Raw genomic sequence first — 24124 nt, 5'->3', positions numbered from 1 at the left:
ACTATCAACATCCTAGGGGCTACCATTGACCGAAAACTGAACTGGAGTAGCCATATAAATACCGTGGCTACAAGAGCAGGTCAGAGGCTAGGAATCTTGAGGCGAGTAACTCACCTCCTGACTCCCCAAAGCCTGTCCACAAGCTACAAGGCACAAGTCAGGAGTGTGATGGAATACTCTCCACTTGCCTGGATGGGTGCAGCTCCAACAACACTCAAGAAGCTCGACACCATCCAGGACAAAGTAGCCCACTTGATTGGCACCCCATCGACAAACATTCACCCCCTCCACCACCGACGCACAGTGGCAGCAGTGTGTACCATCTACAAGATGCACTGCAGCAATGCACCAAGGCTCCTTCGACAGCACCTTCCAAACCCGCGACCTCTACCACCTAGAAGGACAAGGGCAGCAAATACATGGGAACACCACCACCTGCAAGTTCCCCGCCAAGTCACACACCATCCTGACTTGGAACTATATCGCCGTTCCTTCACTGTCGCTGGGTCAAAATCCTGGAACTCCCTTCCTAACAGCACTGTGGGTATACCTACCCCGAATGGACTGCAGCGGTTCAAGAAGGAAGCTCACCACCACCTTCTCAAGGGCAATTAGGGATGGGCAATAAATGCTGGCCTAGCCAGCGACGCCCACATCCCATGAATGAATAAAAAAAAAATACCAACGGTTCATTTTATTTTAGCAGTAACTGAATGGATAGCAAATCGTGAAATCATATAGCAGAGAAGGCTGTTTAACCCATTGAGTCTGTGCCTGAAAGAGCTATTCAATTTTCCCACTCCTGTGCTCTTTCCCCAATGTAATCTATTTTCCTTTTCAAGTATTTATCCAATTCCGTTTTGAAAGTTATGATTGCATCTGCTTTCACCACCATTTCTGCTTAGTTCCAGATCGTAACAACTAACTTTAAAAAGTCCTAATTTCTCCAATGGATCTTTTTCCAGACAATCAAAACATAACAGAGAGCAGGTACTCAGTTATTGAGTAGTTACTCAGACTGGCGGAAAGTGGGAGCGATGTTCCATGAGAATTGGGACTGGAGCCACTGTTGTTACCAGAAATTATTTCGTCTCGGGACTTGGAAATACAGTATCAACATTTGTGGTGACACCAACTTGGGAGGGAGTGGGGTATTGTGACAAAATACATGAGTTGCAGAAACATATTTGCAGAAATGGCAAATTAATTTCATTGTGGATAAGTTTGAAGTGGCGTAGTTTGGTGGGAGGAATAAGGAGGCCCCTAATCTTCAGAAAATAGTGGTTTAAATGAGGTCTGCAGTGAGCATTTGTCGGAGCTCCACTTAGGATACTTTAACCGACTCAAAAAATCCTCGTATTGACTCTGCTTTAAAAGTAATTTATGAATCATAATATTAAACAGTCTGGACACACTCACATGGTCCTTGTTGTATTGTCCCCTGTTCAGACAGAGTGAAGAGAGCTTTATGGTTCATGTTGACACATTGTTGGGAACTGGACAGAGCAGCTCTGATGAAGCAGACATCCCAGTTGCTGATGCTGCTGAGTATTTTTCGCATTTTGCTTGTGTTTTTTTTTATTTCTGAATTTTTAGCATTTGTAGGTTTTCTTTTTAAATATCTAGACTTCAATTGATTTATTCTTTTTTTTATTTGCGATTAGCAGTTCTCACGGCTGAGTTGCAATACAGCTTTGTTCAGTCAATAATTGAACTTTGTTCAATTATATTTAGAAGAAAGAAAGCAATGTTACTTAAAGTGCATCAGTAAACTGACACGAGGTATGTAGTCATGCTGGGACACAAAACAGCACAATTTGTTTTAATTGATATGTGTGTGCTTCTCAACATCAACAATAACTTATTTTTATGTGGCGCCTTTAATGAAATGAAATGTCCCAAAGTGCTTTACAGGAGCATTATAAAACAATGTACAACACCAAACCACAAAAGGAGACAGATGATCAAAAGCTTAGCCAAAGGGGTAGGTTTTAAGGAGTGTCTTAAAGGAGGAAAGTGAGGTGGAGAGGCAGAGAGGTGCAGGTGTATTCCAGAGCTTGGGACCAAGGCAACTGAAGGCACAGCCACCAATGATGGAGATATTAAAATCAGGGATGGACAAGAGGCCAGAATTAGAGGAGCACAGATATCTTGCAGGGTTGTGGGGCTGGAAGAGATTACAGAGATAGGAAGGGGCGAGGCCATGGAGGGATTAAACAACAAGGATGGGGAGACCAAATGCAGATTAGGTGACTGCAGTCTGTAGGCATGACCCTGAGCCTTCGATGGCCTGCCATTCGAATTCTCCACCTTGCTGTCATGCTGATATCTCAGTCCTCAGCCTACTGCAGTGTTCCAATGAATCGCAAGCACGAGCAACAGCACCTCACCTTTCTATTAGGCACTTTACAGCCTTCTGGATTCAACACTGAATTCAACAATTTCAGACAGTAATCCCTGCCCCGATTTTGTTTCCTTATCTTTGCATATTTCAGTTATAATCTTGTTTTCTCTTGCTTTGCCTACAGATGGCAGCTGTTCTTTATTCTGCCATTCACACCTCCTCTGGACACATCTTTGGTCTCTTTACTTGTCCCATTACTACTCCCTTTGGCTCTGCCCCACCAAATCTTCTGTCATTTAATGTCTCCAAGTTTACGCCTGTCACAAGCCTTCTCTTTTGTTCTTTTTATCCTCTCCCTCATTTGACCTACTTAAAACCCATTACATTTATAACTTTTCCCAGTTCTGATGAAGGATCACTGACCTGAAATGTTAACTCTGTTTCTCTCTCCACCAATGCTGCCTGACCTGCTGAGTATTTCCAGTATTTTCTGTTTTTATTTCCTCTTTAATTGCTCTATCTAAAGCTTGCATGACTTTAAACACCTCTATCACAATTCCTCACATCCTTCTCTGCTCTAAGGAGAACAACTTCAGATTCTCCAGTGAAATGTAATCCCTCATTCCTGAATTCGACAGTGAGTTTCACCTCATCACCACTGCATATTGTCCACATCACATTCAAAAAGAGTTCTCAAGAAATTATTTGGGTGCGGTCTTACTGGATAACAGCAGAGTTGGCAACATTTGGAGAAGATTTTCTCGTAGTCAAAGCACAGATGGAAAACCTGGATTGTGTGGTAATGAATGCTGAAGGGAAAAAAAGCAGAAAAGGCTCCTTTCCTGTGTGGTCTCAAACTAGTAACTTTCTGTTAACATCTGAATGCACTAGTTAATTGCCCCACAGAGATTGGTGGACATGAGTACTACAAGTACCCTAAACCAGGGTTAAATGCTGCAATAATAGTTACAATTGTCCCCTATTAGTTTTAGTTTTCCATAGTAAAGGGTAGGGAATTCATTGTGGATACATGGAAACAGTCTGATCCCACTGACTTGTTATGACCAAGGCGGGAGGAGCACACTGTTAATTCAGTCCCGCTTCTCCAAAGGTCACAGCATATCAATAAATTTTCCCATTTACCGAAACAACCAATTAGATACTCTATTTGTCCCGCAGAATAAAGCACACCAACCAGATTTCTTTAATAAACAACAAAATTATCTGTTTATTATAAAACCAAGTCTTAACCAATAATGAAGTAAATATATACGCAAATTGAAATATTAAAGCCCTGTATTTTTTATATCCTGGTCTCATGCATATGCACATACATTCAAAAACCAGTTAACCGGGAAAAAAAAGGGATTGTTGTTTACACCTGTTGCAAAGAAATAGAAGGAATGAAAGAAAAATAACTTCTACTGAAGAGACAAGATGGATGCGCTGAGTGTGAAGAAGGGAGTTTGGTAAGTGAGTGAATTTTAAGGGTTAATCTCTCAAGATTTTCTATGTTTCTATGTAAGACTAGATTTTGTTTTGTTTACATCTGGCAATTAATTTAAATTCCTGTTTCAATTAAGAAGTAAATTAGGTTTCTTGCAGTTTTAAACAGGGATATACTAAACTCTCAGAGTAGCTGTAGCTAGTTAATTAAGTAGCTAGCTTAAACTGGTGTCTGAGCTTTAGCAGAGCTCTAACAGAGCTGACGCAGCATTGTTTTCAGAGTACAAATTGAGGGGACTCTCAGTGCTGCTTGTCTGCACAGAGTGCTGCTGGAGGACACAGAGTGTGAAGAAGGGAGTTGGTAATTGAGGGAGTTTGGTAAGGAGTGGAACTATAAAATAAGAAGAAAATAAATTTAAGTGCACAGAGTGTAAAGTGAGAGTTTGGTGCATGAGGGAGGGGCTCCTTTCATTCTTTCTTTCTTCTACCTTTTTTCAGCCTCCAGTAGCTGACTCACTCTTTGGTACAGGGGAAGAAGTTGATTGGTGAGTAACTGGTAAGTTATTTTACTTTACATTGTAAGAAAAAATTTTAAAGTTGCGTTATGGGAAGTCAGCTCAGCCAAGTGGAATGTACGTCCTGCAGTATGTGGGAAGTCATGGATGCACCATGTGTCCGATACAAACACATCCACGGGAAGTGTTACTGGCTGCAGAAGCTTGAGCTCTGGGTTTCGGAACTTGAGCAGTGGCTGGAGTCACCTGTTCTGCATCCATGAGGCAGAGGACTATGTGGATAGCACCTTTAGGGAAGTGGTCACACCGCAGGTTAGGAACATGCAGACAGAGAGAGAATGGGTGACTGCCAGGCAGTCTAAGAGAACCAGGCAGGCAGTGCATGAGTCCCCTGAGTCTATCTTGCTTGCTAATCGGTTTTCCATTTTGGATACTGGTGAGAGTGATGGTTCCTTGGGGCAGTGCAGCCAGAGCAAAGTCCATAGTCCCATGGGTGGCTCAGCTCCACAGGAGGGAAGGAAGAAGAGTGGAAGAGCAATAGTGATAGGGGATTCGATAGTCGGGGATCAGGCAGGCATTTCTGTGGCAATAAACATGACTCCAGGATGGTGCCAGGGTCAAGGATGTCATGGAGAGGCTGCAGGACATCCTTCTGGAGGAAGGTGAACAGCCAGAAATCGTGGTCCACATTGGTACCAATGACATAGTTAAGAAGAGGGGTGAAGCCCTGAAAGCATATTTTAGGGAGTTCGGAAGGAAATTTAAAAGCAGGACCTCCAAAGCAGTGATTTCAGGATTACTTCCAGTGCCATGTGCTAGTGAGCTTAGGAATAGGAAGATTGATCGATTGAACATGTGGTTGGAGAATTGGTGTAGGACGGAGGGCATCAGATTTCTGAAGCATTGGGACCAGTTCTGGGGCAGGTGGGACCTGTACAAGATGGATGGGCTACACTTTAACAGGACCAGAACTAACATCCTCACAGGGGGATTTGCTATTGCTGTTTAAACTAGCTTGTCAAGGGGATAGGAACCTAAGAGGTAGCTCAAATTGGAAGGAAGTAAAGCTGCTAACAGGGGGTAGAAAAGTAGCAAGTTAACTAGGCTTAGAATGCAGAATAATGTCAAGAAGACAAGGTTAAGGGCATTCTACTTGAACGCACACAGCATTTGCAACAAGGTAGATGATTTAAAGGCCCAAATAGAGGTAAATGGGTATGATCTAATTGCCATAACGGAAACGTGGCTACGAGGTGACCAAGACTTGAAACTGAATATTCAAGGATATTCGACATTTAGGAAGGACAGGCAAAAAGGAAAAGGAAGTGGTGTTTTGCTGATAACAAGGGATGGGATCAATACATTAGTAAGGGAGGATCTCAGATTGGAAGAACAAAATGTGGAATCTGTTTGGGTGGAGCTAAGAAACAGCAAGGGGCAGCAAACATTGGCAGCAGTTGTTTATAGGCCACCAAACAGTCGTGGTAGTGTGGGGCATGGTATTAAGCAGGAGATTAGAGAAGCATGTAGCATAGGTAATACAGAAATCATTGGTGACTTCAATCTGCATATAGACTGGGTAAACCTCATGAGCAATAATGCTATGGAGGATGAATTTCTGGAGTGTGTTAGGGATGGTTTTCTAGAGCTGTATGTTGAGGAACTGACTAGAGAATAGGCTATCTAATATTATGTAATGAGAAAGGGCTAATTAATAATATTGTTGTAAACAACCCTTTAGGGATGAATGACCATATACGATAGAATTTTACATTATGTTTGAAAGTGAGATTGTTGAAAATGAAGCCAGGGTGTTAAATTTAAACAAAGGAAATTATGAAGGTATGAGGGGCAAATTTGCTGAGGTGGATTGGGAAAATACATTAAAAGTTATGACAGTACTGAGACAATGGGTAGTCTTTAAAGAAATATTACATAGTTGACAGCAACTATACATTCCTTCAAGGCACAAAACCCACAAAAGTAACCGGAAGTTTGGGATTGTCCACCGCTCTGAGCAGCCCCCCTGCTGTCACCAGGCTCTGATCCCTGGCGTAGCGGAGAAGCTTCCCGCACTGCCACTATCATCAGCACCAGGGAGCCGGCACCGGACTACCTGCAGACAGCCAGTAGTCGGGCTACGCCAACAGCAGCAGTCGCCGGGCCTGCGGGCTGGGACACAGTGCGGGGCTGCAGTCGGAGATTAGCCTGGTGCTGCACACCCAGGGACATCGCAGAGGCGCCGGGCGGGTGTGTGGGCCCGAGGACTGGTTACAGGCCCGGGATCGGGGGAGCCCCGAGTTGGAGATTCCCGGAGTCAGTGACTCACATCGACATCAGCATTGACAGCAGCTTCTTCCCTGAGGTAAAATCCGAAAGCGCGATTAAAGATCTGAGAGCGGCCATCTTTGAGAGGGGCTGCGAAGTCACAGTGTTGCTGGTAAGGTCAAAGTGCGGGCTTTGGTGTATGTCGGGCTTCGGTGAGGAGGGTGAGTATTGACCAGGTAAGGCTTAGTTTGTTTTTTAATTCCCAATTTCTGTCCGTCTTTCTTTCTTTCTTTAAGCCAGAAATAATGCGAGGGGTGGAAATTGCAGTCAGTGGAGTAGTATGCTCCTCCTGTGAAATGTGGGAGATCAGGGAGAAGTCAAATGTCCCCGACGACTACGTTTGCAGGAAGTGTGTCCAGCTGCAGCTCCTTTCAGATCGCATCGATCAGTTGGAGCGGCAGTTGGACTCACTGAGGAGCACACAGGAGTCAGAAAGTATCATATATAGGACTTTCAGGGAGGTGGTTACACCGCAGATTGAGGCAGATAGATGGGTAACCGCCAGGAGGGGCAGGCAGGTAGTGCAGGAATCCCCTGTGGCTATTCCCATCAATAACAAGTATGCTGTTTTGGATACTGTTGGGGGGGGGGGGGATGGCCTCTCAGGGGAAAGCAGCAGCAGCAGTCAGGTCAATGGCACCACGACTGGCTCTGTTATACAGCAGGGAAGGTCAAAGTGTAGGCGAACAGTAGTGATAGGGGACTCTATAATCAGGGGCACAGATAGGCGTTTCTGTGGCTGCGAGCGAGAATCCAGGATGGTGTGTTGTCTCCCTGGTGCCAGGGTCAAGGATGTCTCTGAGCGGGCACAGGACATTCTGAAAGGGGAGGGTGAGCAGCCAGAGGCTGTTGTCCACATTGGTACTAACGACATAGGCAGAAAGAGAGTTGAGGTCCTGCAAAGTGAATATAGGGAGTTAGGCAGAAGGTTAAAAAGCAGGACCTCAAGGGTTGTAATCTCATGATTACTCCCTGTGCCATGTGCTAGTGAGAGTTGGAATAGGAGTATAAGGCAAATGAATGCATGGCTGAAGAGCTGGTGCAGGCGGGAGGTCTTCAGCTACTTGGATCATTGGGATCTCCTCTGGTGCAGAGGTGACCTGTACAAGAAGGACGGGTTGCATCTAAACTGGAAGGGGACAAATATCCTTGTGGGGAGGTTTGCTAGTACAACTCAGGAGGGTTTAAACTAGTCTGGCGGGGGACCTAAAGTAGTAGTCTCTCAGATGAGATAGTCGAAGCAGTATGTGGATGGCCCTACATGAAAAGGGGCTACACTCGACCTCATCTTAGGAAATGAGGATGGGCAGGTGGTTGATGTGTCAGTGGGGGAGCACTTTGGGACCAGTGACCATAACTCTATTAGCTTCAAGATAGTTATGGAAAAGGATAGGACTGGTCATCAAGTTGAAGTCCTAAATTGGGGGAAGGCTAATTTCGATGGCATCAGACAGGAACTCTCAAAAGTTGAATGGGAGAGGCTGTTTACAGGTAAAGGGACGTCTGGCAAGTGGGAGGCTTTTAAAAGTGAGATAAGAAGAGTTCAGGGTCAGCATGTTCCTGTCCGATTGAAGGGCAAGGCTGGCAAGTTTAGGGAACCTTGGTTGACGAGGGATATTGAGGATCTGGTCAGGACAAAGAATGAGGCATATGTCAGGTGTAGGCAGCTGGGATCCAGCGAGTCCCTTGAGGAGCATAGGGGATGTAGGACTACACTTAAGAAGGAAATTAGGAGGGCGAAAAGGGGCCATGAGATTTCCCTGGCAGACAAAATAAAAGAAAATCCTAAAAGATTCTCTAAGTATATTAAGAGTAAAAGGATAGCTAGGGAGAGAGTAGGTCCCCTTAAGTATCAGTGTGGTAATCTATGTGTGGAGCCACGGGAAATGGGCGAGGTCTTAAATGAATATTTCTCATCTGTATTTACTGTGGAGAAGGTCATGGAAGCTAGTGAGTTCAAGGGAGGGAACAGCAATATCCTGGAGCATATCAACATTACAAAGGAGGAGGTGTTGGAGGTTTGAAGCACATTCAGGTGGATAAATCCCCAGGGCCTGACCAGGTGTATCCTAGGATGCTATGGGAAGCAAGGGAGGAGATTGCTGGGGCCCTGGCAGAGATTTTTGTATCATTGTTAGCCATGGGTGAGGTACCGGAAGACCGGAGGATAACTAATGTGCCTTTATTTAAGAAGGGCAGCAGGGATAAGCCAGGGAACTACAGGCTGGTGAGCCTTGCATCAGTGATGGGAAAGTTATTGGAAGGGATTCTGAGAGACAGGATTTATATGCATTTGGAAAGGCATGGTCTGATTAGGGATAGTCAGCATGGCTTTGTGCGTGGGAAATCATGTCTGACGAATTTGATTGAGTTTTTTGAGGAGGTAACCAAGAGGATTGACGAGGGCAGGGCAATGGACGTTGTGTACATGGACTTTAGCAAGGCTTTTGACAAGGTCCTGCAAAGCAGGCTGGTCCAGAAGGTTCGAACACATGGGATCCAGGGTGAGCTTGCCAACTGGATACAAAATTGGCTTGGTGATAGGAGGCAGAGGGTGGTAGTGGAGGGTTGTTTTTCAGATTGGAGGCTGGTGACCAGTGGTGTGCCGCAGGGATCAGTGCTGGGCCCTCTGTTGTTTGTCATATATATTAATGACTTGGATGTGAATGTAAGGGGCATAATTAGTAAGTTTGCAGATGACACCAAAATTGGTGGTATAGTGGACAGTGAAGAAGGTTGTCTAAGGTTACAACAGGATATAGATCAACTGGGAAAGTAGGCAAGGGATTGGCAAATGGAATTTAACACAGACAAGTGTGAAGTGATGCATTTTGGGAAGTTAAACCAGAGCAGGACATATACAGTGAATGGCAGGGCCCTGGGGCGTGTTGTTGAGCAGAGAGACCTTGGGGTGCAAGTACATAGTTCCCTGAAAGTGGCAACACAGGTAGACAGGGTGGTGAAGAAGGCGTATGGCATGCGTGCCTTCATCGGCAGAGGCATTGAGTACAAGAGTTGGGACGTCATGTTACAGTTGTACATAACGTTGGTTAGGCCGCATTTGGAGTACTGTGTGCAGTTCTGGTCGCCACACTACAGGAAAGATGTGATTAAGCTAGAGAGTGTGCAGAAAAGATTCACAAGGATGTTGCCTGGTTTGGAGGGCTTGAGTTAGAAAGAGAGATTGGAAAGGCTGGGTCTGTTTTCCCTGGAGTGAAGGAGACTGAGAGGGGACATGATAGAGGTATATAAAATTGAGGTGCATAGATAGGGTAGATAGCCAGAGTCTGTTTCCCATGGCAGGGGTGACTAAAACTAGAGGGCATAGATTTAAGGTGAGAGGGAGGAGGTTTAAAGGGGGATCAAAGGGGTAAATTTTTCACACAAAGAATAGTGTGTATCTGGAATGAGCTGCCAGACGAGGTGGTGGAGGCAGGAACAGTAGCAACATTTAAGAGGCATCTGGACAGGTACTTGAATGAGCAAGGCATAGAGGGATATGGAATTAATGTAGGCAGGTGGGATTAGTATAGATAGGCATTATGGTCGGCATGGACGCGGTGGGCCGAAGGGCCTGTTTCAATGCTGTACGACTCTATGACTGTAAAGGCATTCAACTGTGGATAACAAAGGCAGTTAAGGATTGTATAAGATTAAAATAAAAGGCCTATAAAGTTTCCAGAAATCGTAGTCAACTTGAGGATTGGGAGGATTTTAGAATTCAGCAAAGGAGGTCAAAGAAACTTATAAAGAAAGGGAGAATAAAATATGATTGTAGGCTAGCAAAAAATATCAAAACAGACTGTAAAAGTTTCCATAAGTACATATAGAATGGAAACGTTTGGCTAAGACAAATATGGGTCCATTACCGGCAGAGTCAGGGGAATTTATAATGGGGAATAGAGAAATGGCAGAGAAGCTAAATGATTACTTTCTTCACTGAGGAACATACAAGAAATCTCCCAGAATTAGAGATCCAAGGGATTAGGGGAAATGAAGAATTGAAGGAGATTAGTATTAGTAAGAAGATCTCATTGGAGAAATTAATGGGGCTGAAAGTTGATGAGTCCCCAGGACCTGATATTCTACATCTTAGAGTAGAAAGAGGTAGCTATGGAGATAGTGGATGCATTGGTCATCATCTTCCAGGATTCTGGAGCAGTTCCTGCAGGTTGGAAGGTTGCAAATGTCACCCCACGACTTAAGAAGGGAGGGAGAGAAAAAATAGGGAAATACAGGTCTGTTAGCCTTACATCAGTCATTGGGAAAATGCTGGAATCTATTCTAAAGGATGTGATAAATGGACACTTAGATAATAATGATCTGATTGGGCAAAGTCAACATGGATCTATGAATGGGAAATCATGTTTGACAAACTTCTTGGAGTTTTTTGAGGATGTTGCCAACAGAGTTGATAAAGGGAGTCGGTGGACGTTGTATACTTGATTTTCAAAAGGCCTTCGATAAAGTCTCCCACAGGAGGTTGTTTAGCAAAATTAAAGCACATGGGGAGCAGGTAATATACTGGCATGAATTAGGATTGGTTAACAGGCAGAAAACAGAGTCGGAATAAACGGGTCATTCTCACGTTGGCAGGCTGTGACTAGTGGGGTACTGCAGGGATCAGTGCTTGGGCCCCAGCTGTTCACAATATATATCAATGATTTGGATTTGGGAACCAAATGTAATATTTCCAAGTTCACAGATGACACAAAACTAGGTGAGAATGTGTGTTGTGAGGAAGATGCAAAGCGGCTTCAAGGGGATTTGTAAAGACTTAAGTGAGTGGGCAAGAACGTGGCAGATGGAATGTAATGTGGAGAAATGTGAAGTTATACACTTTGGTAGGAGGAATAGATGTGCAAAGTATTTCTTAAATGGTAAGAGATTAGAAAGTGTAGAAAGTAAAGGTACCTGGGTGTCCTTGTCAATAAGTCACCGAAAGCTAACATGCAGATGCAGCAAGCAATTAGGAAGGCTAATGGTATGTTAGCCTTTATCACAAGAGGATTTGCATACAGGAGTAGTGATGTCTTGCTTCAATTGTATAGAACCTTGGTTAGACTGCACCTGGAGTACTGTGTGTAGTTTTGGTCCCCTTGCCTTCGGAAGGATATTATTGTCATAGAGGGAGTACAACGAAGGTTCACCAAACTTGTCCCCCGGATGGTGGGACTGTCCTATGAAGAAAGATTGGGGCAATTGGGCCTGTATTCTCCAAAGTTTAGAAGAATGAGAGGTGATCTCATTGAAACTTACAAAATACTTAAAGGGATAGACAGGGTAGATGCAGGTAAGATGATTCCCCTGGTTGGGGAGTCTAGAACCAGTGGACATAATTTCAATATCAGAGGGAATCCACTTAGGACAGAGATGAGGAGAAATTTCTTTACTCAGAGGGTTGTGAATCTTTGGAATTCTCTACCCCAGAGGGCTGTGGAAGCTCAGTCATTGAGTATGTTTAAAGCAGAGATTGACAGATTTCTAAATACCAATGACATAAGGGAATATGAGGATAGTGTGGGAAAAATGCATTGAAGTGGATGATCAGCCATGATCATATTGAATGGCAGAGCAGGCTCAATGGGCTGAATGGCCTACTTCTGTTCCTATGTTCCTAAGTCATTTTTTTCGAGGTGTCCCAAAGTTGGATACTTGGCTGCCACTAGGAATTTTTCCAGTCTGTTTGGGTAGGCATTTAAAGAAATTCAACTGCAGAATGCTTCACAGCCAGTGTGCAGCAACAGGTGTCAGTTCTCACACACATTCGATACAAAGTTAATTTAAAGATGCAAGGTTTCTGCAAGCATTCAGGATGTCTTCAAAATTACAGGAGGCAACAGTATAACTTCTAGAGTAGGGATTCTTCAAAGTAAGGTAAAAGCTTTCTTCTGAACTCCTGGCAGGTCCATCTCTAATTTCAATTGCCTGCCTTAGTCCATACCCACTGGCTTTTAACAGTTCATAATGAAACTACTATTCCAAGCAAGGCTCATGCTAAGCACAAATACTCTCTTGTCACAACAAAGGATAGCTCTGAAGTAAATGCCCCAGTGGGGGTGCTTACTTGAAATCACATGTTTCCTCGGACTTGTTTACTGGTCAAAACCAGGAACCACTTATTGATCTTCCTCTTAAAAATAAAATGCGTCCATAAAACTCCGCTTTTTCCAGATGTTACAATGTCCATGAAATCCTTTTTTAGTTTTTAAAAATATAGATTCCCAAGTTTTAACACAAAAGATAGAAATTCCGTAACACACTGCAAACACATTCATGTCACTGTGAACCAGCTCTCCCATAACCAATGCCGTCTCCCTTCGAGCCTTTCAGTGCCTTACCTGTTACCAAGTGTTCTGATTGGCCCGAAGCTGATATTGGGTTTTAATTCCTGATGTGCAGTAACGAGAATCCTTTCAATGGCTCAGATCAGTTAATTTCACTGATAAAATCAGAGTAAATGTTCCAGTGTCTTTTAGAAGGCAAAGGTGCTTTGACTTCTTCTGGTCAATTGGACAGTTCCCCCTTCATTCTCTTCTGATTCTGTTTCCCAGAGCGTTTCTAAATATTCATAAAGCTGGAGACTGTGTTTTCTTTTTGGTGCCTTTTGATTGTCCAGCTCCCAACCGGCAATATTTTTGCAAACCTCATCGCATTCCTTCACCTTGCATCAGATCCAGGGATGAGGAAATTCAGTTATGTGGAGAGACCCTAGAGGCCAGGACTGTTCTTTCGAACGAAGAAGGAGAAAGATAATTGGTGATAAAAAGAGAGCCAGGGCAGCAGCTTGTTGCGATCTGGAATGAGCTGCTAGAAAGTCTCTCCACATAACTGAATTTTCTCATCCCTGGATCTGATGCAAGATGGAGGATTGTGACGAGGTTTGGGAAAATATTGCCAGTTGGGAGCTGGACAAGCAAAAGGCACCAAAAAAAATAAAGTCCAGTCTCCAGCTTTGTGAATATTTAGAAACACTCTGGGAATCGGAATCAGAAAAGAATGAAGGGAGACCTGCCCAATTGACCAGAAGCAGTCAAAGCACCTTTCCCTTCTTTCAGACACTGGAACATTTATGGTGATTTCATTGGTAAAAGTCACAGATCTGAGCCATTGAAAGCAGAAGTGCAAAAGAAACACATTTCAGGGCAATGATGAAAGAGCAGGAGTGGGACTAATTGGACCGCATTTTCAAAAAGCTGGCACAGACACGATGGGCTGAATTTTACGGGCCCACCTGAGATGGGTTCAGAGGCAAGGAAGCCCGTAGAATTGTAAAGAGAGTGGGGGGCAGAGAGCCCGTCGCCACCTCGTCACAGTGCAATTTTGTCGTGGGTGGGATAGGGCAAAGACGTCCTTCCCGCTCAAAGGCCAATTGAGCTCCTTAAATGGCTTATTACCAGCCAATTCCTGCCGCCGCTGGGATATAACCAGCGGCTGGGGCGGGGCGCCTCCAGCACACTGGGAGATTGCCCAGTATAATGAGATGACCTCCGTTTGGGCTTGGGAGATGGGCCGTCCTCTGTGGGCACCACAAAGCCCACCCCGATGGGAAATTTGGCCTCCTTCTGTGCTATGTGATTCTACAATTTTATGTTTCATCCTTGACAGCAGCTCCTCGCCGCACAAAGTGTCTCCCTGCCTCTCCCATGTTCCTACTGTTGCCTTAATGACAGTAACCATGGCCTCATCCTCTGGAACACTCACACAGTCCAGGATGCTGCAAGTGCAACTAGAAAAAGCCATTCTCGAGCTCAATGGGATTTGCAGTAATAGTCAAGATAATGACACAGAATTTGAACAAAGTCAAACATAGTCTACAAAATGTATATAACAGAAAGGAAAGATAAGACAAAGTAACCAAGGTGGGTAAATGGAGTTAAGATACAAATCAGTCATGATCTAATTGAATGGTGGAACAGTCTTGAGGGGCTGAATAGTCTACTCCTATGTTCCTCACAATAATAACTTGTGTTTATATAGCTCCTTTAACATAGTTAAATGCCACAATGTGTTTCGAGGAGCATTATTTGACACTGAATCACATAAGACGATATTAGGACAGATGACCAAAAGCTTGGTCAAAGTGGTAGGTTTTAATTAGCATTTTAAAGGAGGAAAGAGGTCAAGAGGCAGAGAGGATTATGGAGGGAGAATTTTAAAATCAAGGTTGTTTAATTGGGAGCCAATGCAGGCCAGCAAGAACTGGGCTGATGGGTGAACAGGACTTTGCGTGAGTTCGGATGAAATTCAAATTTATTATTGAGGAAATCTTAGCAATGCACTTAGAAAAGCATAGTATGATTAGAACAAGTCAACATGGTTTTACTAAAGGGAGATCCTGTTTGACAAATTTCTTAGAGGTTTTTCAAGGATGCAACTAGTAGGGCATTTTCAAGTTGGCAGGCAGTGAATAGTGGAGTGCTGCAAGGATTGGTGCTGGGGCCTCAGCTGTTTATAATCTATATCAATGACTTAGATGAAGGGATAGAGAGTAATGATCCAAGTTTGCTGACGATACAAAGGTAGGTGGAAAGGTAAGGTGTTGGTCCTGGCCAATATGTATCCCTCAATCAACATCACAAAAACAGATTATCTGTTCATTATTACATTTGTTACGAGCTCAGAGAGATCGTTAAGGTGAAAAATATGAAAAATGAGGCCCCCAGACCAATTTAAAGAATTACACAAGATTTCATGCATTAAGCCTGTTTTTATAACAACTAAACTAAAAGAAATCCCCAATTAACTAAATAGTACTTTGTAAGTAGCTGATACCACAAATTACATACCAAGGTAATTTCTTTAGAACATAGAACATTTTAGAACATAGAACATTACAGCGCAGTACAGGCCCTTCAGCCCTCGATGTTGCGCCGACCTGTGAAACCATCTGACCTACACTATTCCATTTTCATCCATATGTCTATCCAATGACCACTTAAATGCCCTTAAAGTTGGCGAGTCTACTACTGTTGCAGGCAGGGCGTTCCACGCCCCTACTACTCTCTGTGTAAAGAAACTACCTCTGACATCTGTCCTATATCTATCACCCCTCAACTTAAAGCTATGTCCCCTCGTGTTTGCCATCACCATCCGAGGAAAAAGGCTCTCACTATACACCCTGTCCAACCCTCTGATTATCTTATATGTCTCTATTAAGTCACCTCTTCTCCTCCTTCTCTCTAACGAAAACAACCTCAAGTCCCTCAGCCTTTCCTCGTAAGACCTTCCCTCCATACCAGGCAACATCCTAGTAAATCTCCTCTGCACCTTTTCCAAAGCTTCCACATCCTTCCTATAATGCGGTGACCAGAACTGCACGCAATACTCCAGGTGCGGCTGCACCAGAGTTCTGTACAGCTGCAGCATGACCTCGTGGTTCCTAAATGCGATCCCCCTACTAATAAAAGCTAACACACCATATGCCTTCTTAACAGCTCTATTAACCTGGGTGGCAACTTTCAGGGATTTATGTACCTGGACACCAAGATCTCTCTGCTCATCTACACTACCAAGGATCTTCCCATTAGCCCAGTATTCTGCAATCCTGTTACTCCTTCCGAAGTGAATCACCTCACACATTTCCGCATTAAACTCCATTTGCCATCTCTCAGCCCAGCTCTGCAGCCTATCTATGTCCCTCTGTAACCTACAACATCCTTCGGCACTATCCACAACTCCACCGACCTTCGTGTCATCCGCAAATTTACTAACCCACCATTCTACACCCTCATCCAGGTCATTTATAAAAATGACAAACAGCAGTGGCCCCAAAACAGATCCTTGCGGTACACCACTAGAAACTAAACTCCAGGATGAACATTTACCATAACCACCACCCTTTGTCTTCTTTCAGCTAGCCAATTTCTGATCCAAAGCACTAATTCACCTTCAATCCCATACTTCTGTATTTTCTGCAATAGCCTACCGTGGGGAACTTTATCAAACGCCTTACTGAAATCCATATAGACCACATCCACGGCTTTACCCTCATCCACCTGTTTGGTCACCTTGTCAAAAAACTCAATAAGGTTTGTGAGGCACGACCTACCCTTCACAAAACCGTGCTGACTATCTCTAATGAACTTATTCTTTTCAAGATGATTATAAATCCTATCTCTTATAACCTTTTCCAACATTTTACCCACAACCGAAGTAAGGCTCACAGGTCTATAATTACCAGGGCTGTCTCTACTCCCCTTCTTGAAGAAGGGGACAACATTTGCTATCCTCCAGTCTTCCGGCACTATTCCTGTCGACAATGACGACATAAAAATCAAGGACAAAGGCTCTGCAATCTCCTCCCTGGCTTCCCAGAGAATCCTAGGATAAATCCCATCTGGCCCAGGGGACCTATCTATTTTCACACTTTCCAAAATTGCTTAACACCTCCTCCTTGTGAACCTCAATCCCATCTAGCCTAGTAGTCTGTATCTCAGTATTCTCCTCGACAACATTTTCTTTCTCCACTGTAAATACTGACGAAAAATATTCATTTAACACTTCCCCTATCTCCTCCGATTCCACACACAACTTCCCACTACTATCCTTGATTGGCCCCAACCTATCTCTAGTCATTCTTTTATTCCTGATATACCTATAGAAAGCCTTAGGGTTTTCTTTGATCCTATCCGCCAATGACTTCTCGTGTCCTCTCCTTGCTCTTCTTATCTCTCCCTTTAGATCCTTCCTGGTAGCTTGTAACTCTCAAGCGCCCTAACTGAGCCTTCACATCTCATCCTAACATAAGCCTTCTTCTTCCTCTTGACAAGCTCTTCAACTTCTTTAGTAAACCACGGCTCCCTCGCTCGACAACTTCCTCCCTGCCTGACAGGTACATACTTATCAAGGACACGCAGTAGCTGCTCCTTGAATAAGCTCCACATTTCGATTGTGCCCATCTCCTGCAGTTTCCTTCCCCATCCTACGCATCCTAAATCTTGCCTAATCACATCATAATTTCCTTTCCCCCAGCTATAATTCTTGCCCTGCTGTATATGCCTGTCCCTGCCCATCGCTAAGGTAAACCTAACCGAATTGTGATCACTATCACCAAAGTGCTCACCAACTTCTAAATCTAACACCTGGCCGGGTTCATTACCCAGTACCAAATCCAATGTGGCATCGCCCCTGGTTGGCCTGTCTACATACTGTGTCAGAAAACCCTCCTGCACACACTGGACAAAAACAGACCCATCTAAAGTACTCGAACTATAGTATTTCCAGTCAATATTTGGAAAGTTAAAGTCCCCCATAACCACTACCCTGTTACTCTCGCTCCTGTCAAGAATCATCTTTGCTATCCTTTCCTCTACATCTCTGGAACTATTTGGAGGTCAATAGAAAACTCCCAACAGGGTGACCTCTCCTCTCCTGTTTCTAACCTCGGCCCAGACTACCTCAGTAGACAAGTCCTCAAACGTCCTTTCTGCCGCTGTAATACTTTCCTTGATTAACAATGCCACACCCCCCCCCTCTTTTACCCTCTTCTCTGTTCTTAGTGAAACATCTAAATCCCGGAACCCGCAACATCCATTCCTGTCCCTGCTCTACCCATGTCTCTGAAATGGCCACAACATCGAGATCCCAGGTACCAACCCATGCTGCAAGCTCACCCACCTTATTCCGGATGCTCCTGGCGTTGAAGTAGACACATTTTAAACCAAGCTCTTGCTTGCCAGTGCCCTCTTGTGTCCTTATAACCTTATCTCTGCCCTCACTACTCTCAACATCCTGCACACTGGAACTACAATTTAGGTTCCCATCCCCCTGCTGAATTAGTTTAAACCCCCCCGAAGAGCACTAGCAAATCTCCCCCCCAGGATATTGGTACCCCTCTGGTTCAGGTGAAGACCATCCTGTTTGTAGAGGTCCCACCTACCCCAGAAAGAGCCCCAATTATCCAGGAAACCAAAACCCTCCCTCCTACACCATCCCTGCAGCCACGTGTTCAACTCCTCTCTCTCCCTATTCCTCACTTCACTAGCACGTGGCACGGGCAACAACCCAGAGATAACAACTCTGTTTGTTCTCGCTCTAAGCTTCCACCCTAGCTCCCTGAATTTCTGCCTTAAATCCCCATCTGTCTTCCTACCTATGTCGTTGGTGCCTATGTGTACCACGACTTGGGGCTGCTCCCCCTCCCCCTTGAGGATCCCTAAAACACGATCCGAGACATCACGTACCCTGGCACCTGGGAGGCAACACACCAACCGGGAGTCTCTCTCGTTCCCACAAAACCTCCTATCTGTTCCCCTAACTATGGAGTCCCCAATGACTAATGCTCTGCTCCTCTTACCCCTTCCCTTCTGAGCAACAGGGACAGACTCTGCGCCAGAGACCTGTATCCCATTGCCTACCCCTGGTAAGTCGTCTCCCCCAACAGTATCCAAAACAGTATACCTGTTGTTGAGGGAAACGGCCACAGGGGATCCCTGCACTGCCTGCTGGTTCCCTCTCCTTCCCCTGACGGTAACCCATCTACCTTCTTCTTTTACCTGAGGTGTGACTGCCTCCCGATAACTCCTCTCAATAATCCCCTCCGCCTCCCGAATGATCCGAAGTTCCTCCAGCTCCAGTTCCCTAACGCGGTCCTCGAGGAGCTGGAGCTGGGTGCACTTCCCGCAGATGCAGTCAGCAGGGACACCCTTGGCGACCCTTACCTCCCACATTCTGCAGGAGGAACATTCAACTGCCTTAACCTCCATTCCCACTATTCTAAATTCCCAAGTTTTTAACCAATCACACGATAAAACAAGAAGAGAAATAGAAAAAGCCTTACCTTACCTACACACAACAGAGTCCTTTTTTTGGTAAGAGGAGGAGGGCGGGTGGGAGACACTACAAGAGTAGTGTCTCGGGTTCAGAAACAGCCCAAATATATAGGTTTCTACTTACCCAGCAGTCCCTGCTCCACCGAAACTCCCGATGAAATGGACTTCCCAGCTGTTCACTCCTCGCTCGCAATGCCTGTGCTCCTGGAAAAGCTGCACAACGAAAAGATAAGAGAATTTACACAGCCCAAATATATAGGTTTCTACTTACCCAGCAGTCCCTGCTCCACCGAAACTCCCGATGAAATTGAGTTCCCAGCTGTTCACTCCTCGCTCGCAATGCCTGTGCTCCTGGAAAAGCTGCACAACGAAAAAAAAAACTTACTCCACACTTGAAAATGTCACACCATTCTTACACATTACACAGTCCTTTTTTGATGACGAAATCTTTGCAGTTAAAAGTCACAAATCCCTTCCAGTTGCAATGGATTGTATTCCCAGACTTTTCAAAAAATCAATATTATCTTTTTTCTCTTCCAACTTAGACCTCTGTGGATAATGTTGTTACAATCAAGTGAGGAGGGGTCGAAGGGCTCCTCTCTTTTCCCTCTCCTTTTTTGACAATAGGTCTATTTCTTTTTAAGTGGATATACTTGCCAATTCAGTGAGTGTTTTTAGCTGTTTATGGGCTGTGATCATAAAAAGAGCCAATCGGACAGATTTTCTCAAATTTAACAAAGAAAGAGGTTTACTTTATTGTAGTTAAACCAATCTAAGTAAAACAACAAAATACACTCCAACTTTCACACACATACACAAATAGGTTACAGAGTGGGCAAGGATAGATTGGTCAAATTAGAGTCCTGTGAAATAAAAGGAGGATACAGTCTGTGGAGGTTGGTGCCTCGGTTGGCTTCAGGCTAAATTCGGTGGTCGCACGACACTCCTTTGGTGATCCTGAGGTTTCCTCAGGATGGAGATGTGGATGCTGATTCTCCGGGAGACAACAATGTGCCTGATTTCCTTTGAGAGGGAGATCTTTGTCTGGTCTTTCTGGAAAGTTCTCTATGCTCAGTAGTTCCCCTGTCCAACTTAAGTCATTAACAGTGGGCATTGATTGGTGAACAGATTAACACAATCAAACACAGAAAATTAAACCATTGAACATGACAGTCTGCAGCAGGGAATATGCCTCAGTACTCAAGGTCAGCAGACAGAGTCCGAAGCTTGCAAGGTTTGAGTGGTTTGTCTCCACCAGTTTAATATTCAGGTTTTCAGCCAGTGAATTAAAAAAATCATCTTTCAACCTAGCACGTCTTTTTGCGTGACACCTCTACACCACGTGAAATGAAATGTGATGACACCAGCATTTCATTATAAAGTTATAAATAAAAGAAAGAAACTCTACACACATTTATCCTCAAACACTCACTTATAGAAACATATAAGCATAGAAAATAGGAACAGGATTTCCCATTTGGTTGTGGGGACAGGAAAATCCATCAGTGCCTCTACCTTTGGTGCTCTGGGCAACACTCACTCTTGACCCACAACATGCCCCAGGTATGTTACCTGAGCTTCAGCGAACTCGCTCTTTGCAAGAATTACCATGAGGTCAGCCGACTATAACCTTCAGAAGAGGGCTTCTAACTGGTCTAGATGATCCCCACAGGTGTCACTGTGTACTAACAGATCAGCCAGGTATACTGCACTGTTGGGCAGGCCAGTCACTACCTGGTTCATCAGCCTTTGGCTGGGCCATCTCTTAATCCAGAGGGCATCACCCAGCACTGGAATAAGCTGTCTGCGGCGACAAAAGCCTGGATGGTTAAGGGAACCTGCCAGTATCCTTTTAACAAGTCTATTTTTGTTCTGTAGATGACCTTTCCTACTCTAGCTATACAATCTTCTAGATGGGGAATTTGGTAGGAATCAACTCTGGTCACTTCATGACTAGAGTTAGATTAGGGCCAATCAAGGATAGTAGTGGGAAGTTGTGTGTGGAATCAGAGGAGATAGGGGAAGCGTTAAATGAATATTTTGCGTCAGTATTTACAGTAGAGAAAGAAAATGTTGTCGAGGAGAATACTGAGATTCAGACTACTAGGCTAGATGGGATTGAGGTTCACAAGGAGGAGGTGTTAGCGATTTTGGAAAGTGTGAAAATAGATAAGTCCCCTGGGCCAGATGGGATTTATCCTAGGATTCTCTGGGAAGCCAGGGAGGAAATTGCAGAGCCTTTGTCCTTGATCTTTATGTCATCATTGTCGACAGGAATAGTGCCGGAAGACTGGAGGATAGCAAATGTTGTCCCCTTCTTCAAGAAGGGGAGTAGAGACAGCCCTGGTAATTATAGACCTGTGAGCCTTACTTCGGTTGTGGGTAAAATGTTGGAAAAGGTTATAAGAGACAGGATTTATAATCATCTTGAAAAGAATAAGTTCATTAGCGATAGTCAGCACGGTTTTGTGAAGGGTAGGTCGTGCCTCACAAACCTTATTGAGTTTTTCGAGAAGGTGACCAAACAGGTGGATGAGGGTAAAGCAGTGGATGTGGTGTATATGGATTTCAGTAAGGCATTTGATAAGGTTCCCCACGGTAAGCTATTGCAGAAAATACGGAAGTATGGGGTTGAAGGTGATTTAGAGCTTTGGATCAGAAATTGGCTAGCTGAAAGAAGACAGAGGGTGGTGGTTGATGGCAAATGTTCATCCTGGAGTTTAGTTACTAGTGGTGTACCGCAAGGATCTGTTTTGGGGCCACTGCTGTTTGTCATTTTTATAAATGACCTGGAAGAGGGTGTAGAAGGGTGGGTTAGTAAATTTGCGGATGACACGAAGGTCGGTGGAGTTGTGGATAGTGCCGAAGGATGTTGTAGGGTACAGAGGGACATAGATAGGCTGCAGAGCTGGGCTGAGAGATGGCAAATGGAGTTTAATGCGGAAAAGTGTGAGGTGATTCACTTTGGAAGGAGTAACAGCAATGCAGAGTACTGGGCTAATGGGAAGATTCTTGGTAGTGTAGATGAACAGAGAGATCTTGGTGTCCAGGTACATAAATCCCTGAAAGTTGCTACCCAGGTTAATAGGGCTGTTAAGAAGGCATATGGTGTGTTAGCTTTTATTAGTAGGGGGATCGAGTTTCGGAGCCACGAGGTCATGCTGCAGCTGTACAAAACTCTGGTGGGACCACACCTGGAGTATTGCGTGCAGTTCTGGTCACCGCATTATAGGAAGGATGTGGAAGCTTTGGAAAGGGTGCAGAGGAGATTTACTAGGATGTTGCCTGGTATGGAGGGAAGGTCTTACGAGGAAAGGCTGAGGGACTTGAGGTTGTTTTCGTTGGAGAGAAGGAGGAGGAGAGGTGACTTAATAGAGACATATAAGATAATCAGAGGGTTAGATAGGGTGGATAGTGAGAGTCTTTTTCCTCGGATGGTGATGGCAAACACGAGGGGACATAGCGTTAAGTTGAGGGGTGATAGATATAGGACAGATGTCAGAGGTAGTTTCTTTACTCAGAGAGTAGTAGCGGCGTGGAACGCCCTGCCTGCAACAGTAGTAGACTCGACAACTTTAAGGGCATTTAAGTGGTCATTGGATAGACATATGGATGAAAATGGAATAGTGTAGGTCAGATGGTTTCACAGGTCGGCGCAACATCGAGGGCCGAAGGGCCTGTACTGCGCTGTAATGTTCTAATTCTAATTCTAACCTTCCTGTAATCAATGCAGAGCCTTGTAGATCCATCAGGTTTGGGCGTCAGCACAACTGGGGAACTCCAGCTGCTCTGACTGGGCTCAATCGGCTAGTGCTCCAGCATATACTGAATTTCCTTCTGAACCTGGGTCAGTTTCCTGGGACCTAGGTGACAGGAATTTTGCTTTATGGGAGGGGTGTCTTCTACACCTACATCATGTCGGGCTAGGGTTGTGCACCCTGGTTTGTCCCTGCAGATGTCTTTAAACGCTGTGAGGAGCCAAGATAAATCTCCTCTCCGTTCTGCATTTAAATAGGAGAGTATGGTGTCTACTCTCCCTAACATCTCAGTGTTAGCTAACAGGACGGTAGGAGATTCGATTTCGGAATCCTCTAGGCCTCCATCTAACTCATCCTCACTGTCCCTTTCACCCTCCTCTTTCCTGACTGCCTGTCAGACCTGTGCTTGTTTGTCCCCTTCCTGGCTGTGATGTCATTTTAACATATTGATGTGGCACAGCTTTGCTTTTTCTTATGGTCTGGGGTGTCAATTATATAATTTACCTGGCTAATTCTCTTTACTGCTGTGTATGGGCCACTGAACCAGGCTTTCAATGATTCACCCTGTATTGGTAATTGTACGAACACAAGGTCTCTGGGCTGAAATGTTCTGGTCTTGGCATGTTTATCCACCTGCCTTTTCATAGCTGTGTGAGAGGTTTTTAGGTGTTCCTGAGCCACCCCACAGGCTCTCATGAGACGTTCTGGGAACATGGAAATGTAGTCTGATAGGCAAGATTTGTCCCTGTGTCCCAAAAACCTCTCCTTGATTAGCTTAAGAAGACCTCTCACCTCATGTCCATAAACTAACTCAAAGGGATTAAAGCCAGTCGATTCACTGGCTGAGTCCCAGGCAGCAAACAGAAGAAATCCCAGCCCATTGTCCCAGTTATGCGGGTACTCATAGCAGTATGTCCTGATCATTGTCTTTAGGGTTTGGTGGTCCTGTTCCAAAGCCCC

General features: G+C 44.6%; 1 protein-coding gene across 3 annotated transcripts in view; it reads right to left on the bottom strand.

Moving 5' to 3' along the window:
- The window catches only part of LOC137368770 (uncharacterized), a 244694-nt gene that overhangs the window by 178586 nt on the left and 41984 nt on the right, over positions 1–24124 (bottom strand). For all 3 annotated transcript variants that reach the window (XM_068028966.1, XM_068028968.1, XM_068028967.1), the window contains exon 2: positions 19531–19619. The gene's annotated coding sequence lies outside the window, so the exon portion shown is untranslated. The remainder of the gene's footprint in view (positions 1–19530; positions 19620–24124) is intronic.

This window comes from Heterodontus francisci, chromosome 4, assembly GCF_036365525.1.
Source record: "Heterodontus francisci isolate sHetFra1 chromosome 4, sHetFra1.hap1, whole genome shotgun sequence".
In the NCBI taxonomy this organism is placed as follows: Eukaryota; Metazoa; Chordata; class Chondrichthyes; order Heterodontiformes; family Heterodontidae; genus Heterodontus; species Heterodontus francisci.
This window is presented reverse-complemented; position numbering and strand designations above follow the sequence as displayed.